The sequence below is a fragment of the Nicotiana sylvestris genome, chromosome 2, assembly GCF_000393655.2.
Source record: "Nicotiana sylvestris chromosome 2, ASM39365v2, whole genome shotgun sequence".
NCBI classification, from domain to species: domain Eukaryota; kingdom Viridiplantae; phylum Streptophyta; class Magnoliopsida; order Solanales; family Solanaceae; genus Nicotiana; species Nicotiana sylvestris.
This window is the reverse complement of record NC_091058.1, coordinates 146,453,836-146,461,907: the sequence shown is the minus strand read 5'-3', so window position 1 is coordinate 146,461,907 and position 8,072 is coordinate 146,453,836.

Genomic DNA, 8,072 nt, shown 5'->3' with positions numbered 1-8,072 from the left:
TGCATTTAGTTGCATTTTTGCGCATATTTAATAGTTTAAAATCATAGAGAAAAAAAAACTTTCAAATCTTCATTCCATATCGTTTTAGATTTTAATTACATTTTTAGGAATTAATTACTTATTAATCGTAGAATTAATACATGAAAATCAAAACAAAAAATACATTAATAACTTTACTTGCATTTGTTAGTTAAATAATTTAACCAATTGTAGATTAAAATATATAAGTAGGTTTAATTTTGCAAATTAGATTTGATTTAGGATCCTTAATTAACTTAGCTAGAGTTTTAAATCAAAGAAAAATAAAATAAGTGGGAAGTAGGTTGTTGGTCTTCAATGTCGTTTGGGCCAGTTAGTTTGAGGCCCAAAGTCCACAAAATTGTCTGCCCCAATGCACTTTACCTGGTCCAGCTTTAACAAGTCAAAACGGCACTATTTTAATAATGCCTAATCATGGCCATTAATCTAAATTTATCTTACGGTCCGGAGTTGATCCCCTTTTTCCCTTATATCTATCCTAAGCCCCTCCCCTCCCCCCTCCCAAACCCTGAAAAATCACTCATTCCCTCATCTCTCTCAAACACTCCGTAACCCTAGTCGCCTTCATTTGCAAATCCACCTCTGACCGGCGGCACCACCCCCAAACAACTCCAATCTCCCTCAAATTCACACCCCATAATCCTCAACTTCTTATCAATCCAAATACCTTACCAATTTCACCGAAATCCTCACCAAAATCAACAAATAGTAGATCTAAAACTTTAAAATACCTAATATGTTCCCCTTTTTATTTTCTCGATATTTTTAACTCATTTGACCTAAAATTTGTGTTGATCGATTGTTCTTCAACAAGAACAATCAACTGACATTAATTTATGTTCACTTCGAAAGTCATCGGAATCTAGTCGATTCGTCCCTAACTGGCCGGACCTCGTTGGAATTGCCTCTATCAGTTCATATTTCTTTTCATAGGTACATCCTCTCCCTATTCTATACTATTTTCGTTTTATTTGTTTAAAAAAAATGAACAGTTTGCTAGGCATTTAATCGAAATTGTTTGTTGAGTATTTAAACTAGCTTAATTAGATTAGCTTTAGCTCATAAATTAGCTAATTAAATGTAGATTAACATCTAGTTTAGTACATTTGTGTTGAATATTCACATGTTTGGATTTCTTAGTTAGTCGCATGATTAGCAATTTAATAGCATGTTAAGTAGTTTTAATTGCATGAATTGTTAGTTTAATCAACTTTTGAGTTAATCAGATGTTGAAATAAGTTTGATTTTGCATTATTGTTTCTTGTGTTGATACGTATTATTTCTTTTGGTATAGCTATTTTGTAATTACCAGAAACTTGATGGGGTAATTAGGAAAAAAAATATGGAATTTTATTTAGTTATGCAAGAAGCCTATAGAAGGGATTAAAGTACAATAAAACAAGTGCAATTAAGTAAGTTTAAGGTGGGAAAGAGGTAATTTCAGAAGTTAAAGGGGGTTGGAAAATAGGAAATGACCAGCTGAAGCACAGTTGTCCCTTTTTGGTTAAAAAAGATGTCATTTTCCTAAATTTTAGGAGGTTGGAAGATTCTCCTCTAGACCCTCTCTCATTCTCTTATATAGCATATACATATTCTATGTAAGAGACCTCACATTCCTACACACACACACACATAGAATTCTCTGCAGAAATTACACATACACTCCCTCATCTTCACTGATTTTCTCTCAAAGAAAACACTCTGGAAAATTCAATTTAAATACAGAAAACAAAAAAACAAAAAAAAGGAGGATTTAAAGCTATTTTTTTTCAAATTGAAATCTAGAGTTGTTTGTTGTTTATTGTTGGATCTACTGATTGTTGTTAGCTGAGCTTCAATTGCTTTTCCTTCTGCCTTTGTTGGGTATTTGTTACTCTACTTTATCATGAATCATAGGAACACACGGAATCCTTATAGGTTTGTTTAGCTCTATAAGACCTATTTCTGAAGTTATTTAAACATGTTGAATGATTCTGTTGAGCCTTGATTTCCTATTTCTATGTGTTTTTTTTCTGAAATGTTCTCTTAGTGTTCAATTTGTTTGATCCTGAGCTAATCAAGATACTTGTTTAAGATTCATCAACTGTAATAACATGCGATATAATTTGCATATTTTTCTATATATCAATTCACATTTGGAAATCTCAGCAATTATTATAAGTTGTGGTTTAGATATTGTGACTGTAAATGTTGATTCCAGGAGCTCTCAAATTAGAGTCCAGGCATTCTATTAAAGGCACTCATCTTGAGATCTTCATTTTTTCTTAATAAAAGGGCTGATTACTTTGTGGATTGAGTCCATGGTTTATAACAGGATATATTTGATTAAGCATTGTATGTACACGTAAATGTTGGCTACTTTGTAATCTATGTTAAATGTGTTATAGCTAATACAAGTCAAAGATAATTTATTAATGTTGTATTCATAAGCATGATGGTTTATTTATTGGATTTATGGATAAGGCATGTAATAATCACAATTCACAGTAAGTGAATTACATTAGCAGTCGAGACTTATTAAGCTGAATGTGATTATGTAGTTATGAGTTTCACATCAGATGTCTTGTTAGTTTGATTGAGGAGTATTTATGAAATTTACATCAGATGCGTCGTTAGTTTAAGCTATTCAATGACCTATAGATTTCATTTGGCTAGTAACAATATAAAATGGGCATGTTCGCACAACTGGCCCAGCGGTTGGGAATTTGCAATCACAAGAGGTCTGGATATGTTGGGCTTACCTTAAGCCCTGCCTCAACTCACCTGGACCTGTCAAAGGTCTTTATATGGGCTACTAATTGCATACAATTTGTCATTTCGCTAAGTCATTCAATAATTGTTGCAGTGTTGAACTATTCCAAGTAAAGCATGTCTTAATTATCAAGTCTACTCTTCCCACTATTGTAGTAATTAGCTTCAAATAAATCCTCAATATTGTGAAGCTCATACATACCAATTTCATTTCCACTCTAAAACAAAATCATTCCATAATTTATGGGCCTTTGCACTTGACCTCAAACTTAGGAAAATAATTAAACCATGAATACCCGTAGTTTGCTCTAGGCACATTTAAATAAATCATCGTGATTATGGATACGGTTCCCGTCGCATAGTCATGATACGTAAATTCTAATTCGAGTGTGTGATGACCCAAAAGGGCATATTTAAATTAAATAATCTCTCGGTGTTTTAAGACAATAAAAAGCGCTATCAATAATTTCTCGACTTGCGTGCGTAGTCCGTATAATTTTTCGGAAGGTTTTTATATGAAAAATGTATTAAATTGTGAACTAGAGCTTTAAAACTCAACTGAGTTGACTTCGGTCAACATTTTGAGCAAACAAACCCGGATAAAAGTTTTGACCATTCCGGTAGTTCCGTATTGTGATTTGGGACTTGGTCATATGCTCGAAATCGAATTCGGAGGTCCCTAGATCAAATTATCGTCATTTAACGGAATCTAGAAATCTAAGGCTAAAGATTTCTTAAGTTTGACCAGAGATTTGACTTTTTGATATCGGGGTCGAAATCCGGTTCTGAAAATTTTCGTAGCTTGGTTATGTCATTTATGACATGTGTACAAATTTGAAGTCAATCGGATTTAATTTGGTAGGTTTTTGCATCGAATATAGAAGTTGGACGTTCCTAGTTTCATTAGGCTTGAATTGGGGTGTGATTCGCGGTTTTAGCATTATTTGATATGATTTGAGATTTCGACTAAGTTCGTATGATGTTTTAGGACTTGTTGGTATATTTTGTTGATGTCCCGAGGGCCTCGGGTGGATTTCAGAAGGTTAACGGATCAATTCGGACTTGAATTTAGCTGTTGAAATTTTCTGGGCAGCTTTTGCATTTTTTGCACGTGTGAACAATGACCACACATGCGTGAACAGTATCCATATATAGTATCTGTGAACAATACCCATAAATAGTAACATGAACAGTACCCCGTAAACAGTACGTGAACAACAAACCCGAAAAATTTCTGGACGGAATGTAACTTCTGAAAATGGGACTTCGTCCCATTTTCCATTTTTACCAAATTGGAGCTCGGGGAGAAGTGATTTTTGGGAGATTTTCAAAGAAAACAATGGGGTAAGTGTTCTTAACTTAATTTTGGTTATATTACCCGAATCTATTACTAGTTTTGGCATTAAATCTGTGAATTTAGTTGGAAGAGTTTTAAAATCCTTTCTGATAGATTTGAGAATTTGAGGGTCGAAATGTTATCAAAATTTAGTAATTTTGGTATGGTTATACTCATGGTTGGATGGGGGTTCATATTCCGTAATTTTTGCCGGGTTCCGAGACGTGGGCCCCACGGGCGAATTCTTAGTGCAATCTCGGATTTTTAGTGGAAAATGTAGAATTTTATATGGATTTAATTTCTATAATTTTTATTGATTGAATCGAATTATTGTGGCTAGATTCGAGGCATTCGGAGGTCGATTTGAGAGGAAAAGGCATTGCGGAGTAGGATTTTGCTCGAATTGAGGTAAGTAACGGTTATAAATCTGGTCCTGAGGGTATGAAACTCCGGACATTGTGTCGGATGACTATTTTGGAGGTGACGCACATGCTAGGTGATGGGCGTGTGTGTGTGCACCGTAGGGATTGTGACTTGGTCCGTCCCGCGAGACTGTGGAATTAATTGGCCTACTATTTAATACATGTTCCCTCTATTTTCATAGAAATTGGATGTACTTCATGTTAGAAATCATGTTTAGGCCTTATGTGATCACTGTTGAGACCTGCGAGGTTGTGTACTTGCTGAATTAGCTGCTAATTATTGTTTTGTACTCAGTCATAACTTTTCTTGCTTATTATGCCTCCGTTTGTTACTGTTCATTGTTGATATATGATATTACTTATGTTTGGGCTTTTTAAATGATTTCTGAGAACCCAAGAGACTGGAGAGATTGATGATTGAGTGAGGCCGAGGGCTTAAGTATGAGGTTATTGATACTATAGCACGTGAGTTGTCAGTGCAGATCCAGATATTATATTATAGCACGTGAGTTGTCCGTGCGGATCTAGATATTATTATAGCACGTGAGTTGTCCGTGCAGCACGTGAGTTGTCTGTGCGGATCAAGATATTATATTATGGCATGTGAGTTGTCCGTGCGGATCCAGATATTATTATAGCACGTGAGTTGTCCGTGCAACACATGAGTTGTTCGTACGGATCCAGATATTATTATAGCACGTAAGTTGTCCGTGCAGCACGTGAGTTGTCCGTGCGAATCCAGATATTATTATAGCACGTGAGATGTCCGTGCAGCACGTGAGATGTCCGTGCAGCACGTGAGATGTCCGTGCAGCACGTGAGTTGTCCGTGCAGTTTATAGCGCTTGGGCTGAAGGAGCCCCTCCAAAGTCTGCACACCCCCAGTGAGCGCAGTCGACTATATATATATATGGATCGGGTTGCACGCCGCAGCAGTTATTATGAGGTATCTACTGAGTGTGAGTGCTGATTGATGAGAGTTGAGTCATGAGGGACTAAGAGGCTTGCCCGAGGGTCTATATATACATACATACGAGTGATGGTTTGCCCAGAGGGTCTTATTTTATGAAATTTCTGTCTTCACTCATCTTTATACTGAGCCTCTATTAAAAATATTAAACAAATATTTTGAACAACTTTCATTGGAACTGGAGTTTTTTTACGAGATGTTTGGAATTAAATTACTGATTTGGTTTTGTTATTTCCACTGAGATTTTTAAGTTATGAGATGAGCTGAGTAACTGTTGCCTTGAGAGGCTATATTTGTTTTCAGTTAATTGCTGCACTTAGTTTCTATTTATCCTTGTAGTACATATTTATGGAATATTTGATATCTGGGTTATTTGAGTACGCACTAATGAGACTTAAACTGTTAAATTGAAAGTATGGCTATTCTTATTGAAAGTTATTGAGATAACTGTATTTGCATAGCTCGTCACTACTTCTCAGTTCAATAATTTATTTCTATTACTTACTAAGTTGGTGTACTCACGTTACCCCCTATACCTCGTGTACAAATCATGACACTTCTGGTCACAGTGGTTGCTGATTGAGGTGTCAGACTCAGGAGACTATTGAGGTAGTTGCATGGCGTTCCCTGACCTTGACTCTCCTTTCCTTTCATATTCTACTGTTCTATATTTTCAGACAGTGTTTTATTAGTCAGATGTTGTTATCATTTAGATGCTCATGCACTCAGTGACACCGGGTTTTGGGGATGGATTGTATAGTAATTTTGGAGTTATATTCTATTTTTTTAAAAAGGATTTCTTTAATATTAACTGCTTACGCCTTTATTTAAAAGTTCTACTGTGTTGAGATGTCGAGTTGAGGCTTGCTTAGTTTCACAATAGGCGCCATCACGACATGTGAGATTTTGGGTCGTGATAGAGTGCGCGTTTCACGCGACTTGACCATAACTTCAAATAATAATAATACTGAACATGTTGTAAATCGTGGGTGCATTTTCCGTGATGCGATTCACAATGTGTACAAAAACATTAAGTACGCGACATCGCGACTTATTTAAATAAATTTCATATATCCTAAAAAGCAATTAAAATTCTATTAAAAGCAGTTAGAAAGTAAAAATGTACAATAGGTTTTAGACATGTAATAAATACGATAATTAGGTCAATTATTAATTGTTGAGCGATCGTGCTAAAACCACGGTACTCGGGAATGCCTCACACCTTCTCCTGGGTTGACAGAATTCTTTACTCGGTCTTCTGTGTTCGCGGACCATAAATAGGGTCAATTTTCTCAATTTGGTATTTAAAATAAACTGGTGACTTGGGACACCCTAATAATTATTCCAAGTGGCGACTCTAATTAAATAAATAATCCCATTTCGAATAATATCACTTTAATTAGAAAAACTCCATATTCTTCGTAAAAAGGAGGCATGTCAGTTAGTTTGGTTCAGATTTTTTTATTCAATACCGAATCTAATCGATTTGACTTTTTGATTTGGTGCAATTTTCCTTTTCGATTTGAACAACCTAACTTGTATGGACCACTTAGAATTAGATAGATAACTAATGATTAATTGGGACTTGATTGGGACACTGATAGATTGACGGAGTTAGTGGGTAAATGACAGGAGTAACTTGTTAATGTATAGGATAAAATATGTTACACTAAGTAATGGCATACGAAAGTGACACGTGGAGACGGAGACAGAAGATAGCCGAAACCAAAGATAATTGTTCCATTTTGTTACCGGAAGGAATGATGCTCATAAAGATGTAATAAATGTCGGTCACCCGGTAGCATTTAATGGAGAATATTCTATAGCACTTAATACACTGCACGTTACAAAAGGATATGGTATTCATGCCTATTGTTACACACTTTTTAATGGCTCTCATAATTGGCATTGAAGAGGGACTTGATCCTAGGTCCTTATTCCCTAGGTGTAACTATAAATAGTGAGCTCTATTATCATTGTAAAAGGAAGAATTTTTTGGCAAACTTAGGCTATAATCTATTCAAAGCTCTATACAATTTTATCTGCTTACTTTTTGGTTTCATTATTATTGTGCCCAAAAGCCTCGCTCATGGACTTACTATTTTTGTTATTTCATCTTCATATCAAGGCTAAGTGTTACATATTTCTTTAATTTTTTATTATTTCAGGATCGAATTAATTTACTTGTCTAGAAACCACGTATATATTTAACTGTATCGTTTTATGGGTAAATAGTTTGGCGCCCACCGTAAGGCCTAGACAGTTGTGTAATTAAGTTGATCCTTGCCTCTTTTTATAATGTGTTTTGATTATTTGTTCTTAGCAAAAATCACAAAAAATGGTAGATAATGGTGTTAACAATACACACAATCTTGAGGCCCAAGGAGACCAGCCTCAGCGTGAGGATTTGATCAGCGATACCCACAATGAGGGAAACGATGCCACGCCGATCCATAGCAGACTGTACCCGCGTCATGTTCGGGAGGCTACTCCCAATGATACTGAAGAAGAGCGTGTTATTGAAGCGAAAAAAGTCCTGCAGGAGCAACAAGATG